Raw genomic sequence first — 16,598 nt, 5'->3', positions numbered from 1 at the left:
TTTTTTGGTGACAATGCATACAGGAGAACACAGGGGGAATTCGTGATTGAATTGTTTGGTGGTGTCCATGAGTTGGATAGAATGCAGGAGCCTTATGAGATCTCCACCCCAGTTCAGAACTTAATTACCTCCAATTCTTTTGCAATTTTGGGGGAGGAACTAGAGCTTCCAGAAACACAAGTTGGAATTGCTGGCATTTTGGAAGGCGGTAATGCATCTGAAGAAGGCCGGCAGCAGAATCAAACGAAGAAAGGAAAATATGGGTGGATTACTAGTCCGCCACAAACAAGAGGGAAACTTAAGAACAATCTGTCCACTGTTTCTCAATGAAGATACACTTTTGGAACATAAAGGGGTGCAAAAAAAGACAAAGCCGTGCAGAGAATAAGAGATTTAGTTTCTTATTATAGACCAGAAATTATTTGTTTGGCTGAACCGAAAGTAAAGCCGAAGATGGAAAATATTGCTAGATTGGGTCTCTCCCAATATAGCAACTCAATAATTCACAACGATAACACTCAGAGATTGGGTAACCTGTGGATTTTGTATGATAGAAATCTACAAGTTTCCGTTTTGTGCATGTCAGAGCAACAAATTACTATTACAGTCAATGGTAATGTTATTACTTTTGTCCATGCCCACTGTCTTATGAGGGAAAGAAGAAGTTTATGGTATGAATTGAGGGGAATTGCTGGTAGGATTCCGTGGTTGGTTTTGGGGGATTTTAACTGTGTACTCAGAGTCGAGGAAAAAAGAGGAGGGAGGGCTCCCCTTAGAACTTCGATGGAAGAGTTCTGGGGTGTAGTAAATGATTGTAAGCTACTTGAATGCCACTTAGAAGGTCTTCACTTAACTTGGTGTAACAATCAAGTCGGTTTGAGAAGAATGTACTCCAAACTAGACAGGGGTTTCACAAACTTTGAATGGAGGTTGAAGTATTCTAGTTGGAAATATAAGGTAGAAGGCAGGGTAGGATCAAACCATGGGCCTCTGTGTGGTTTTGATGTCCACATCCCTAAACCCCGAAATGCTCCCTTCAGATTTATTCAATGCTGGATTAAGCATTCTACTTTCTTGGAGGTGGTAAGGCAAAGCTGGGATCAAGACATGATAAGTGGTCCCTTGATGTTGGTAGCAAAGAAGTTGAAGAGACTTAAGGAGGAGCTTAAAGTATGGAATAGAGAAGTCTTTGGTCATGTGGATACTAATCTCAACAAGGTCAAAACAGAACTAGAAAAAATACAGACAGAGGCAGAACTGAGTGCAGACATGGGACAATATGAGCAGAGACTGAGAAAAAGAACAAGAACTGGAGCAGGCATTGACCAACAAGGCCGTGTTATGGAGAAACAAATCTAAAATGGATTGGTGGGAATATGGGGAAAAGGAAACAGCTTTCTTTCATGCAATGTACAAGATTAGACAAGGTAAGGCCTTAATTACGAATCTAAACACACCAAAAGGGGTTTCTCTGTCTACACAAGAAGACATTCAAAGCCATATAGTACAATTCTATGAAAACAAATTCAAAATGCAGGAAGTCTTAGCAGATGAAGAACTGATTTCAATGATTCCTTCGAATGTATCTGAGGAAGATAGACACATGATGGATGCGATGCCAGACAACAAGGAAATAAAAGATGCAGTGTTTAGTATGGATGCAGACAGTTCTCCTGGACCAGACGGATTCCAAGGAATTTTTACCAAACATGCTGGTCGATTATTCAGGTGGATGTTAGTAGAGTAGTAAAATCTTTTTTAGGGATTCTTACATGCCTGCAGGTGTTAACTCAAGTTTTGTTACTCTCATCCCCAAGGAGAGAAATGATGAGCAGCTCAAACACTTCAGACCCATCTATATGGGTAATTTCTTAGTAAAAATCATTTCTAAGATCTTACAATTGAGGTTGAAGGTAGTGATTGATAAACTGATCTCCAAGGAGCAGGCAGGGTTCATTCAAGGGAGATGTGTGCAATCTAATATTGGGCTTGCCTCCGAGATGACTAATGAATTAAAAAAGAAGAGACATGGAGGCAATGCTATGCTGAAAATTGATATTTCCCAAGCTTATGATACTTTGAGTTGGTCATTTTTGCAGTGCGTACTCAAAAGGTTTGGATTCTCAGAAAAGTGGATCAGTTGGACTATGACTCTCCTGCAGTCTACTAAAATCTCTATGCTTGTTAACGGGGGTCTAGTTGGTTACTTCTCCATTAGGAGAGGCCTTAGACAAGGCGACCCTTTGTCCCCTCTTTTATTTGCTTTAGCCGAGGATGTTTTGAGTGGAGGCATAAATCATCTTAGAGATCTCAATGTTATTAAGTCGTTGGTACGAGTTAAAGGCATGCCTGGACCAAGTCACTTGTTATTTGCCGATGACATCATCGTATTTACTAAAGGAGATCTGAGGAGCCAAAGACACATTAAAAATCTGATGCAGAGATATCAGTGTGCTTCAGGTCAGTTTATGAACATGGATAAATGCAAGATGTTTCTTGGGGGGATGACAATGGATAGGCAACAAACTTTACTGAACGAAATGCACATGCCCTTAGGTGTTTTTCCAGAAAGATACTTAGGTGTGCCTCTTATTCAAGAGAGAATTACTAGAGTTTGTCTTGCACCTCTAGTGGAAAGAATCAAACAGAAAATGACATCATGGAAGGGGAGGCTTCTTTCTTTTCAAGGAAGGAGTATTCTTATCAGATCAGTTCTTGCTAGTGTACCTATTTACAATATGTCAATCTATAGGTGGCTGGTCAAGGTAACTAAGGAGGTCGAAACGATTTTAAGGAATTTCTTGTGGACTGGTGACCCAAAGGAGAGGAAGGTTGTCACCGTCAAATTGGAAAACTGCTGCAAACCTCTCAAGGAGGGTGGTCTGGGTATTAAGAAGCTTAGATAAGTAAATCTATCACTTCTCATGAAGCTTGGGTGGCACTTGGTTAATGGTAAAGATGACTTTGCACTCTTCATGCAAAAAAAATTTTTACTAGAGATGGACCAATGATTAAGAGCTATAAACCTTCTTCTATATGGAGTGGGATTAAATGGGCTCTATTAGAGGTCAGACCAAGACATCAGTGGATAGTTGCCAACGGAGAGAGTATTGATTTGTGGAGGGATCCAGGCCGAAAGTGGGTACTCTACAAAATATGCTAAGTCTCTCAGACACACAGCTTAAGGGATGCAGGTCCAAACTATGTAGTATCATTCAAGACAAGAAGTGGTGCTTACCAACTTTCTTCAAAAATATGTTAGACCAACATGGGGTAGATGAGTCAATTTTTCTAGCTATTTCAGTCGATGAGGAAGACTTCACTATATGGAAACCTGATCCAAAAGGTAAATTCTCAGTAAAATCGGCATTCGAAGAAATTTGAAAGAAAAATCAAACAATCAGTTGGAATAGGAAAGTTTGGAATAGGTGTATACCCCCCAAGTATTCAGCAATTGCTTGGAAGCTGATGAACAATTGTGTTGCGACTGATGAGAAGATAAGGGAGAAGAAGATACCCACGGTGTCAAGGTGCTACCTTTGTAAAAGCAATGCAGAAGATTTAAACCACAATCTATGGCACTGTCCATTTACAAAACAGATGTGGAACTGGGTAGCCTCCAAGTTCAAGACACGAGCAGACTTCAACAGCTTCAATGCGGCAGTGAATCAGTTGAGGAATACGAGTAGTTTAACAAAAGAATTGTGGAATACAAGTGTGGTAGCAGGCATGGTGTCGTTATGGAAGCATAGGAACAAAATTTGCTTCGAAGAAGAGACGGTATCTTTAAATAAATGTCAAATATTCATTACAAGTCAAGTGAGTTATGCAAGGCAATTTTCTAAAGGTCACATGTGGAGTAATGGATATGAAAAAAAAGTTGCAATGAACTGGGGTGTTCTGATCAAATTGGGTAGAGCTCCAAAGATGAGAGAATGTGAGTGGCTGGCTCCTCATGGCGACATCATCAAGATTAACTCTGATGGTGCCTCACGAGGTAATCCAGACAACGCTGGCATAGGTTCTGTTTTCAGAAATAGTAATTGCTTAATTCTTTTGGTGCTGGCTAAGGGAATAGGGGTGGCAACAAACTTTACAGCTGAATGCAACGCTATTGTTGAATCAGTGGAGGTGGCCATTGCTCAGAATTGGTGCTCTCTATGGATTGAATCGGACTCAATGCCTGCGGTGAAAGCCTTTGCCTCGGGCAATATTCCATGGAACCTTATTGCCATATGGCAACAATGTAAAACTAGACTTAATTATTGCTTGATCTCTCACACTTGGAGAGAAGGGAATTTTGCAGCAGACTTGGTAGCAAAATTTGGTGCGAGTCTTGACAAGGATTTTTATATGGTGTATGAAGGGAGACCCCCATGGTTATATAAATGGGAGGTTCCTGGAATGAAGTACTATAGATTTGAATGATCTAAGGATGGTGTGTATTGCATACAACCATCCCAATCACCTTGTAACTGTCTTTTCTAGTTTCATTAATACAATTCTTTCTTATCCAGCAAAAAAAAAATTCATAGTCTACTAGGTGTATGAACTATGAATGTTCATAGTCCATCAATGTTCATACTCCTATTGGACTATGAATGTGAACAATGAATGTTCATACATATATTTCCTAACATTCAAATCCTAACATGTAAATTGTGCAAGTTATCATGAAAATCCTAATAGTGATATGAACAAATAATGTTCATATCTTTTTCTAGCAAAAAAATCACGAATTTGTACCTGTAATTATAACATGAAAAAATCACGAATTTGTAACAAATAATTATAACATGAAAAATATAATTCAAAATCATTTAAATGTACCTGTAGTGGTAGTTCGTCTTCTTGTTGTGAAAATAACACAAGTTGTTGGTTTACTTCATCACTTTCTTCTATATCACCTTATCTTCTGTTTTCATTTCTATCCTCATCATAAAATTGAACAACGTTTTCTATGGTATTTGATAATTCTTCTTGGTGTTTTTGACAATAAATCTGATTTTCAAGTCTTAGATTTGTGCAATTTTCATTGTTGCATGTGTTCTCTTCAGTCCGCAACGGTGAATTTGACATTTTGTTTTGTTTTGATGGAATTTTGAGATTTAAGGTTTTGGTTTGTGGAAAGTTTTTTGTGGGATTTTTTTTTCTGCGCCTGTTATGTGTTTTTGAAATTTTCGAAAAACGTACCGTATTTTATGGTGGACAAGTATTCAAGGGAAAACTTGAACTTTCCCCATCCCTTTGAGCTATACAAAATGAGTGTTCATAGTCCATATTATACTATAAACAATCAATGTTCATAGTCATGAGCTATGAATATTCTTTGTTCATACCACAATTGGACTATGAACAGTGATTATTCATAGTCATAAGCTACGAACATTCTTTGTTCATATCACAATTGGACTATGAACAGTGATTGTTCATAGCTATGAGCTATAAATAATGAGTGTCCATAGGCCATATTGTACTATGAACAGTGATTGTTCATAGTCATGAGCTATGAACATTCTTTGTTCATATCACAATTGGATTATGAACACTCATTGTTCATAACTATGAGCTATGAAAAATGAGTGTTCATAGTCCATATTGTACTATGAACAATCAATGTTCATAGTCATGAGCTATGACTATTCTTTGTTCATACCACAATTGGACTATGAACAGTGATTGTTCATAGTCATAAGCTACGAACATTCTTTGTTCGTATCACAATTGGACTATGAACAGTGATTGTTATAGCTATAAGCTATAAACAATGAGTGTTCATAGTCCATACTGTACTATGACCAGTAATTGTTCATAGTCATGAGCTATGAACATTCTTTGTTCATATCACAATTGGGCTATGAACATTCATTGTTCATAGTATGGTATCTATGAACAATCATTGTTCATAACTATGAGCTATGAAAAATGAGTGTTTATGGTCCATACTGTACTATGAACAATCAATGTTCATAGTCATAAGCTATGAATATTCTTTGTTCATACCACAATTAGACTATGAACAATGACTGTTCATAGCTCCAATAGAGATGAACACGTTTTGTTCATACTCTAATAGGTATAAACAATCATTGTTCATACTTTACAATAGGTATAAACAATGAGTATTCATACTCCAATAGGTATGAACAATGAGTTCGCATGTTTTGTATATGAACAATGATTGTTCATACTATATACCCTGGTCAGGGGTATACTTGACCTTTCATCTACATACCCAATCCGTTTTTTATTTCACGTCAAGGGTATACTTGACCTTTCATCTATCCGGTCCTTAAGAGTAATTATGAAAAAAGCTTGGGTTTGGGAGTGATTATTTCACTCGATTTGTTCTTGAGAGTCACTCTATGTTGTTTTTCATAATTGAAGGTTTAAACCCTAGATTTAGGTGTTTGTTTTATTAAATCTGATTGATGTTAGTCCATTGTTGAAACTTCCGCCCAAAAAGATACATCACTGTATCAAAAATAATATATTCTTTCCAGACGAGACCAGCATATATTGTTACTGATTTCTCTCACAAGAAAACGTGGTGAATCCCCAACTTGTAAGATGCATATTTACTGCCTCATTACCAGGCCAAAAGTTGAATTTCAGTGCTCAATCAGAACAAGCAGCAGCTTCAATTCATGGATCAGATTTCAAACTTGATGAATTTCCTACCATCGACAATGCATACTGCACCTTCCTATTATTCAACAATTAGGGAGTATATAGGGTTTAGACAAGTTATTACCATGAATTAGTGAACCTAGAATCTATGCAACTAATAACCTTGCACAAAATTCAAATTTCAAACCGAGAGCATTGTCTAGGAAATTACTTCTGCTATAGAGAATCAAGACTATATACGTATACTTGATGATAAATTCCCATATATTCTACCTGTTTTGGTGTAAGAGATTCATACCTACAAGTCAAGGGAGAAAAGGCTTCTGCTTGAATCAGTCACTTATAACTTATAAGTCACTTAATATTAAGAAAAATTGTTTCTATTAAATGATTATGTTTGGGGCCAGGATCTATATTTGTTTTCTGAACCCCCAATTCTCATTGAAACAAATATTTACAAGATTATTAACTAAACTATTATAGATCGCGCAAAAATGTTGTCCATCTGGTTAAGCTGATGAATCCGGATGAGTCCACCAATGACTTACATCTCCTGTTTAGCTGGTTGTCTGACTTATAATGAAAGCAACCTGCTAGTTAGATCAGTGAAGGTATTCTCGTCGCATGGAATAGTGAGGCCACCCATTGGATGATTAAATCCAAACTCTTCCTCTGCTTGACTTAACAAGGCTTGGAATGAAGGATGATTCAAGTAAGATATTGGAACTACAAATCGCTTCATTTCAATCTCTCCAACATATACGGCAATGTGGCCTTTTGAAACACTTAAGGTCTCCGAGTTTGAAAGAGATTTTCGAAGAGTTCTCTTAATATGAGGAATACCAAGTAAACGAATAGCCATTGATGGTGCTAGATGAACAAGAAAAATATGATTGTCAAAGGGTCTGTGAAACTTCAGAAATGATGTCAAAACTTGGTGTTTGATTGTTCTCTTAGCTGATATGTGTATTTATAGATAAGAACTGCTGAACTGTCACTTAGAAATCCCCTCACATTTATGAGGATAATCAATATAAATAAACTCACATAGGTCAAGTTGAAAGACATGCCTTGTGGAGGATTACCTAGTTTTGTCTGATATCTCATACAATGACCGAATGACGCACAAACTGGCCGGGAGGTCAATCTGTATGTTTAGTACTTTCGATGCACAGTTGAACCAACAGAATGCCCCAAAAGAAAGAAAACAAGGTTGCACTGATGGCCCCGGCCTTCTCAGTGTGGGCCAACAAACTCGAATGTAGAAGCAACCGCACATGTTCTTGTTGTAAGTAAAAACTGATTAAGTTAGGCCATATGAACATATAAATTCCTTCGATCGTTTTAAAAAAATTCAACAGTACACCAAAGGACATTATTAGGACGCATACCACATATTTGAAGGGCTAGTGTATTTGTTCTTAATGGAAAGTTAGGAAAGCCTCTTCACATCTGACACAAATAAATAATGGGCTATGTCTTTTAGGTTGTAACCAATTGTACAAAGTGAGTACTTGACTGATCTTGACAATTGGTTGCAAGGCAATGCCATGTGATCGATCGCGAATCATGTCCCTTAACTAGCCTCGTTAAAAATCTGCACCGTACAGCCATAGATGGTATATTAAGGTACGTGGCTCATGAACGCCAATAATATCAAGGTCATTCTATTGGGAAATAGACTTGTAGAGGCATGGTCTTGGTGTCTTGGTGACTTACTTTGAGCATTTTGAAGCCACACCTCTCTAATCCTGCATGAGCGACGTATGTACTATCTGCACCCCCAAATCCAAATTTCGCATCCATGGGCACCAATTCTCTCCTGTTTTTCTTCACGAAATTACAAAATTAATCGATATTTTGACATAATTCCATGATATTTTGGACATCCAACGGTAAAGAGTGACCGCCGTGAAATACCAGCTGTCCTAATTTCTTCTTACTTACTAATTAATGAGAGGAGGGATGAATAGGAGAAGATGAGGACAGACAGAAACCAACCAAGTAACATTTTGGGCCACCTTACCCCCCCCCTCTCCCAAAATGTTCGCTCCGCTCACGGATTATTTCTTCAATTCCAAGTAACCCTACTTTCCTTTTACTAGAAATTGGGCTCTAGACAATTTTCTTTTATATATGAATCAACGGCCCACTTTACTGTACTTCACTTTGATCAAATTCTTTCAACATGTTAACTCCAAAACCGCCCATTACAATGAAGGCACAAAAACATTGTTTCAAGAAGAGAAAGCAAGGCTTGAAGAAGAAGAGGTTTTATCATCTGCCCACCAAAACAATACGGTGAAACTAGTACTAGTAGTAGTTCAATGGGAGGAGCAGAGGTTTGGCCAGAAAATAGGAAGGAGTTCCAAAGAATCATAGATAGGTATTCGAAAGAGCAACAACGAAGAAAACCCGGCCAATAATTGTCCACAAAGTAAGAAGAAAGATATTGTAGAAGATGAGCTCCCCGAATTGCTCATTGTTGCTGCCAATGACAAGGCGGAGTACCAAACATGGGATCCACTTTTAGAGCAGTCCTTGATTCTGTAAACACCAAAATTGAAGATGTGGAGGTTCGCTCATGGCTGATCAAAGACCAACCCTACCTTGTGTTTTAAAGTCAGAATCTAATTTTTGTTATTGATATGTTTTTTTTTTTTTTACCTTACATGATATATGTATCTTGATCAGTTGATTGTATGCCAAATTTTTATTTGTCAATTTCTTCTTCTTGTCCACTCTGAGTACGTAGTGCTTCATGAGGTTTGTTCCATCGGAAAAACTTAAAATTTCTAGGAAACCCTTTGACCATTGTACTATTTCCTAAATACCTAGTTGTTATAGATCTATAATTTCAAAACACTCTGAAATAACACAGATGTTATGTAAAAAAATCAATCTGTTGTAAGTTGTAACACACCCTAAGGTAAATATTTGACTGAAACTTCTAAAATGAATCAAAGCATCAGTGGTGCAAATAGTTGTTAAGACATCAGAATCGTACAAGTGTAGAACTAGCACTCTACGCATAGGCAACTAAGATTTTCACAACCAAGACTAGAAATGAGGCCACTTTTATTGAGGGAATGATGATAGAAACTAGAAAGAATCTGCAGGGCACGTGGAATTAATAAAATTAACAGTACAGTGAGAAATATGGAAATGATACAGAACAGAGGTTTGACATCCAACTTCAACTGCAAGAAGTTATTCGTATACAGCTTCAGGTACTGTCAGGCTGAAATATGACACAGATGAAATCAAGTTTCGGACATGGTAGTGTGCTGAGAAATGATGTAGGCAGAGTTCTATGCAGTTAATTAACTGCAACAGCAGAGAGATGGATAAAGTGGAAACGAATGCAGGTCTTGCCTTTTGAACGAGAAATGAATTGGTAAAGTATATGTCGAAGGGCCAAAGGAACAAGCAACGAACTTGCATAATCAATCCGTAGATAGAATAACGTTCAAAATTATCAAAAATAATAATATCAAAGGGAAAGAAAAAGAATCAACAGATCAGAAGCATATAATAGGAAAAACTGGTTTCTGTTTAATGATGTTTGTGAATGGGAGAGATTAGATTTTCCAGACTCCCACTGGTACAAAAATATTTACATGATTCTCAACTCAATATCGAACAAAAATGGAAATGGTTTAGTTCAACTGAACCAATTCCCCTGAAACCATGTTGCTATGGAGCATAACATCTGACTCACGAGGGAATCAACTGATTGGTTAGATCCATGAAGGTGTCTTCGTCACATGGAATTGTCAGACCACCCATTGGAGGATTGAATCCATACTCTTCCTCGGCTTGATTTAACAAGTCTAGAAATAAAGGTTGGTTCAAGTACCACATTGGAACTACAAATCGCTTCTTTTGATTCTCTCCAACATATACCGCAATGTGGCCTTTGGGAACACTTGACGTCTCTGAATTTGAAAGAGATCTTCGAAGACTTCTCTTAATATGAGGAATACCAGGTAGACGGATTGCCTTGGATCAACACTAACTAGATTACTTATCAAGTTTTGTTAGACTTGAGGTTTGTTTTCAAAACTTGAGTTCAATGGTATTCTGAGCTGATATATGTGTATATTTATAAGGAGGGATGGTACTTGAAAATATTCCTCACCATGAGGATTATCAGAAACTTTTAGAGGTCAAGTTGAGAGACATGCCCTGTGATGGATCACATGATTTTGTCTGATATCTCCGTATGGTTGATGGCCGCTGGTCAGATTATAATACAATGTTATGTTGCAAAAACAGCATGCCCTACCAAAAGGATAACAGAGCTAAAGAGAGGCATGCCCTGTGATGGATCACATGATGTTGTCTGATATCTCCGTATGGTTTTTTTTTTTTTTAAATATTTAGAGGGGGTTAAGGCAGACCCACACCAGTTACATTGAAGGACCCTAGCTAATATCTCCGTATGGTTGATGGCCGCTGGTCAGGTTATAATACAATGTTATGTTGCAAAAACAGCATGCCCTACCAAAAGGATAACAGAGCTAAGAGAGGGCCTTCTAGCAACTTATTATCTGCAACACTAAGCAAAACATTAATTGGTCTAGACAATATTTCTTATCAAGTTGGCTTCACAGACAATTAGGGGCATTGTGGTTTATAGTTGGGCACATTTACGGTTGTTTTGACTGTCAATCGGTCACAGTTTGACATTAGCTGCTACAAGTTGTCCACTAAACAAGTTTGTTAACTAGTTGAAGAGCATTTTTCTTTAATATTTTTTTTTCGCTTAAAGGTAATTGATTAAAAGAATAAAGTTACAAGGAAAAAGAATAAGAAGTGTTAAGAACTGTATAGAATGAGTATCATCAGTTGTGTACCCACCTATTACATCTTACATATAACTTATGAAACGGAAGTAAGTAGTAAAGTGGTTCTCCATATCTCTCACAAAAGGAGGTTTGTTGTCCCACCATTTACTTTCTCCATTTTGCAATGCTGCTCCATGTCTCGCACAGCTATCCGCACCTTTGTTTGTCTCCCTCCATGTAGCTGTAACATTGATCCATGATGCTTTCTCCTTGAGTTGCATCCATTTTGTTCTAACCCTCCAATGCACTGTGTCTTCCTGAAAGGCTTTGACTACCGATGCAGAGTCGGATTCCACCCATATATATCTCCAGTCCCGATCCAGTGCCCTCTGAATCCCTTCTATAATAGCATAAGTTTCTGCCATATAGTTAGTACATACCCCAAGTCCTCCTGCTGCTGCCCCCAAAAAGTTACCCATGTCATCTCTGAGAATCACTCCCCAACCAGCCCTGCCTGGGTTCCCTCGTGAACTTCCATCAACATTAATTTTTATGATGCCAGGAGCATATCCATGTCTTTCTTGAGGCATGTTCCGGACAAGCCCAATGCCTAGAAGAACATCATTAACTCGATATAAACATATAGTTACGTTTTACCTCTCTCTAGCCTTATATTGACGTAGGCATCATGAGAATATCATGCTAATCCAGTTCTTCACATCCTAGAAACTTCAAAACTGTCTCAAGAGGATAACCTCTGACAAACCCTTTGACCCTGGGAACCAAATGACTCCATTTAACATTCCGTGCATACTAAACCAATCTACTGTCACTTTCTCTAGAAAATCCATATTGATATTCATAAAAGAAACAGATTGAGTATTCTGTTTCAGTATGATATCATACTTGAACCAAACCAAGCTACTTTCAGGATTTGCCTAGTGTCCCAAATGACGTATTTTCGTTGCAATGCTATTCAATAATGAGATCTTCATCAGTTCCACTTCCTGATTAAATAGATCACAGCTGAAAATATTGTAGAGACCAAAACAGAAAAGTATAAAAGATATTGGTGCCATTTCGCGTATAGCGTACGCTATACCAAGGTCCAACCAGAATTCGACCCACATTTTGGTAGAGCAGTAAGTCAGGAACGAACCAATGTATGTCTTTTGAAAATAAGTTGAAGAGTCCACAAAATTCTCTACAAATGAGAGTCTTACTCAGTAGACTTGATCATCACAATTTCAGAAAAGGAAAATTTTTGTTCTTCATTCTTCTTTTTTCTGGATCAGAGCGTAATGACTACGCTTTTGAGCATAAAACATATAGGTTATTTCGTAGTTGGAATCAAAGAGGTATAACTTTGAGAGGAATTTATTTTATTCATGAACAAATACTACCAATTCCTCATTCAAACTCTTGACTCCACTGAATCCACTGATTCAGCTGAGCAGGTTGCAAATGAAAATACTATTCAAGCAAAACCAGCATAACCATTGGTTCTCTTCACTCAACACAAAAACATGGTAAGCATGAATTGTCCGTACAAAAAGAAATACCGATTTTCAACTCAATTTCAAACGTGCATTCTCAAAGAAAATGGATGTTTTAGCAACTTTTTCCATCATTGAAATATACACTTCTGAAATCAGCCAAAAGTACCAGTAGTGCGGAGAAGAGCTGAAAATGAGTCTAGATTATGGGATTAACAACATTGCGAGAAATTGAGCTTAAGAGCACCGACTAGAAAATTACTTTCCCACTAATAAGCTCTTTTTATACTGGGAATTCAAAATGCTAGTTTGCATTGACAACATAAAAAAATTGAACAACATCAACACAAGGAGCCCATGCCCATCAGATTTCTACAAGAGAACACCTTGAACACAGAAAAATATGATAGAAAAATGATTTCATTAAGTGTGTTGTCAAAGGGAGCAATTACTTTTCCAAACTCCCACTGGTACAAAACTATTTACATGATTAGCAACTCAAAATCTAACAAAATTGGATTAGCTCGACTGCATTGGTTGCAGTATATCATCTGACTCACAAGGCAGTCAACTGACAAGTTAGTTCCATGAAGGTGTCTTCGTCGCAAGGAATTGTCAGACCACCCATTGGATGATTGAATCCATACTCTTCCTCTGCTTGATTTAACAAGTCTAGGAATAATGGTTGGTTAAAGTATGATATCGGAACCACAAATCGCTTCCTTTGGCTCTCTCCAACATAAACTGCAATGTGACCTTTGGGAACAAATGAGTTTTCCGTGTTTGAAAGAGAACGCCGAAGACTTCTTTTAATTTGAGGAATACTAGGCAGACGAATAGCCATGGATGCTGCAAGTACTAGATATGCTTATCAAGTGTGTGTTATACTTGCGATGTGGTTTTAGAACTCAAAACTTCTGTACGTGGTACTCTAAGCTGATTATGTGTATATTTATAGGGAGGACATGGTACTTGAGAAATTACCTCATCATGAGGACTACCAGAAACATTTAGAGGACAAGTTGAGGGACATACCCGGCCTGTGATAAATGAATGGATCGCATGGTCTTGTCTGATATCACGATATGATTGGTGGTCACTGTTCAGGTTGTACATCACGGTTCTGTTGCAAGAACAGCATGCCCTACACAGCTAAAGAGACTTCCTACTCCAAATTAATTATCAGGAACACTTGGAAAACATGAACCTAGATAATATTTCTAATCAACTTGGTTATAACAAAACAATTAGAGGCAAAATCCTTGCTAGGTGTGCGATTTACAGAGGTTTCGACTGTCGATAGGCCCGTTTTCTTGGACTACTACAAGTTGCCCACTACAAAAGTCCTGCATGTGAGCTACTTGAAAAGCAGAACCATGTGATCCGTCATGAGGCATATTCAAGACAAGCCCAATACAAAGAAAAACATCGTTACCTCTATATGCAGATATAGCATCCAATTGCAACTCTGTGTCGCTATATTAGATATAGGCATCACAATATCACCCAAATCAAGTTATTCACATCCTAAAAACTTCTAGACTTTCTCTCTGTTAGACCATGTCATCATAAGAACCATATGACTCCATTTGCAGAATTGCAGGGGATGTTTCATGCCAAACAAATTGTCCAACGTGCTATTCTTACTTCAACGACCTGGTTTGTCTCGAAACCAACTGTGCTCTCGACCCATATAGTGGGAGGAGCAGACCAAGATAAAAGGATACGCAGTTCCGAAATCACACTAGCCTGAACTGAAACAAGTAACAACCTGCAATTCAAAAAAGGATGTGCCAAGTTTAGCAAAAGAAGACTTTGGATATACTTGTCCAATGGATAAACCATGCAATGAGGAGACGTTCATCAGTTGAACATCTTGCTTGGATAGTTCACAACAGATGAGAATAGATCGAGCTCACCAAGATTTTCAGGCAAACAGTAATGCAACACTTCGAAACAGAAATATCAATGTGTGTATGTCTACTCCAAAGAAGTATAAGATTGTATGATAAAAACTCCTCAAAACTTCAAAGGAAAATGTACCTCAATAGAAAATATCATTTTACTTAATATACAGCAATCTCTATTTCATTCGACATCTTTTTGTTCTCTAAATCAAGCCCGGGCCTAATGACGTTTACACACGACTGAAATACATGCAGACGTTTGCTCTTCTATTATTTATTTAAACATCACTGAATCATTTCACTTCAAAGTACACACACTTCTATTGAAGACTTGTTTAATCTAGTCATCGGCATCCAATTTCTACATTTTTTCTTCTGAAGGTTAGGTATATTACCCAGAACTTATCAGGTCAAGTTAATTTCCAGGCTGCGCTACCAACTAAGCAGAGACCATTGGACTCATGCATCGGAAGGTTAAAATCCCATTGGAACATCCTCTCTTTCAAGTGCTGGTTTGAGCAGAGAAAGAGGATGGTTTAAATCATCCAATGCATGTTTCTGCACTGAAACGGTTGCAACAGGGAGGGAGAAATGAAATCTGCGTCAAAGTAACATTAATGATTACACTATGTGCATTGTCATGGTTTTTTTTATTTCAAGGAGTTGAACAAAGTATATAGCCGTTCATCCGAAAATCAATAGAACTTATTAATCATCCACACCAGTTGAAGTTAAATCAAAATGAAATACATGCAGAACACTTGCTGGCCTGTTGAAGAAAACAGATTTGGCTTACACCAAACGGCTTCACCTTTCAGCCAAACGATGTAAAAGAGCTACTAGGAATGAATGTAAAGAACCCCCTCCAAGTGTGGTCAAGGGACGTTCACCTGGTGAAATCAGTCCTACCTTAGCTATGATGAAGCAAGCATCCAAGACAAAATATAAAGGTAAGAACCTTGATGGATACATTAAGGAGATTTGGGATGACACTCTTGGTTTAACGTATGCTTGCTGTGAATGCGGGACGTTTTTCTATGATTTTGAGCATGCACAAAAACATTTAAGGACTGACCATCCGACCTTGAGGTTGAGGTTTGGTGGCAAACGACATTTAAGGACGGACCATCCAACCTTGAGGGATAAGCTTTTATTTGGTGGCAAATGATAGATGGTTACATGTTGTTTGTCTTGCCTGTACACCCGCATTGGTGTTATGTTGACGTGTCTTCATGATTGTAAGGTTATAGCCTAGTGTTCCATGATTGTAAGGATCCTCCCTCTAATGATCATCCTCTTAGGGAAGTATGTAACTCTTTGAAGTTTAACTAGTTTTCGAACCCGTCTTACGAACGGATGCCGTTATATTAAATTATTCTAAAAAATATTATTAATTATACATAGCTATGAGATATATATGATAATTATATTAATCATTCATTCAAATTTCTTGCACTACTCTCAATAAAAAGAAAACACCAAACCTTGATAAAACATATTGACTTCTTTTAGCTGTTAGGTTTAACAATTGAAGTTTGATTGAAGTTTTATGAAAATGCTCAATGTGGCGAAGATGATATTGAAATTACTTGAATAGTAAGACACTCTCAATCAAATAAAAGAATTATGATAAACACTATTTAAAATGCAAAACTATACTTGTTGAGACATTATATTCCCCCTACAAATAATACAATTATGTTTCGAGGTTAGTTCAATGCATTTGCATCAAGTTTCCGATTTTCTGTTAATTATTCATTGAGGTTAGTTCAATG

At 37.6% G+C, this 16,598-nt stretch overlaps 1 long non-coding RNA gene and 1 pseudogene across 1 annotated transcript; both read right to left on the bottom strand.

Moving 5' to 3' along the window:
• Nucleotides 1–6,994: 6,994 nt before the first annotated feature.
• LOC147492810 (auxin-responsive protein SAUR21 pseudogene) lies at nucleotides 6,995–7,560 on the bottom strand (annotated as a pseudogene).
• Nucleotides 7,561–11,373: 3,813 nt separating this feature from the next.
• LOC147492809 (uncharacterized) lies at nucleotides 11,374–16,046 on the bottom strand. Its single transcript, XR_015198200.1, has 2 exons — nucleotides 15,733–16,046; nucleotides 11,374–14,687 (listed from the first exon to the last, which is right to left on the bottom strand). It is a non-coding gene; the product is annotated as an uncharacterized LOC147492809 (long non-coding RNA).
• Nucleotides 16,047–16,598: the final 552 nt, after the last annotated feature.

This window comes from Coptis chinensis, chromosome 6 (assembly GCF_015680905.1).
Source record: "Coptis chinensis isolate HL-2020 chromosome 6, ASM1568090v1, whole genome shotgun sequence".
Lineage (NCBI taxonomy): Eukaryota > Viridiplantae > Streptophyta > Magnoliopsida > Ranunculales > Ranunculaceae > Coptis > Coptis chinensis.
The sequence above is the reverse complement of the archived record's forward strand: the minus strand, read 5'-3'. Positions and strand labels throughout refer to the sequence as shown.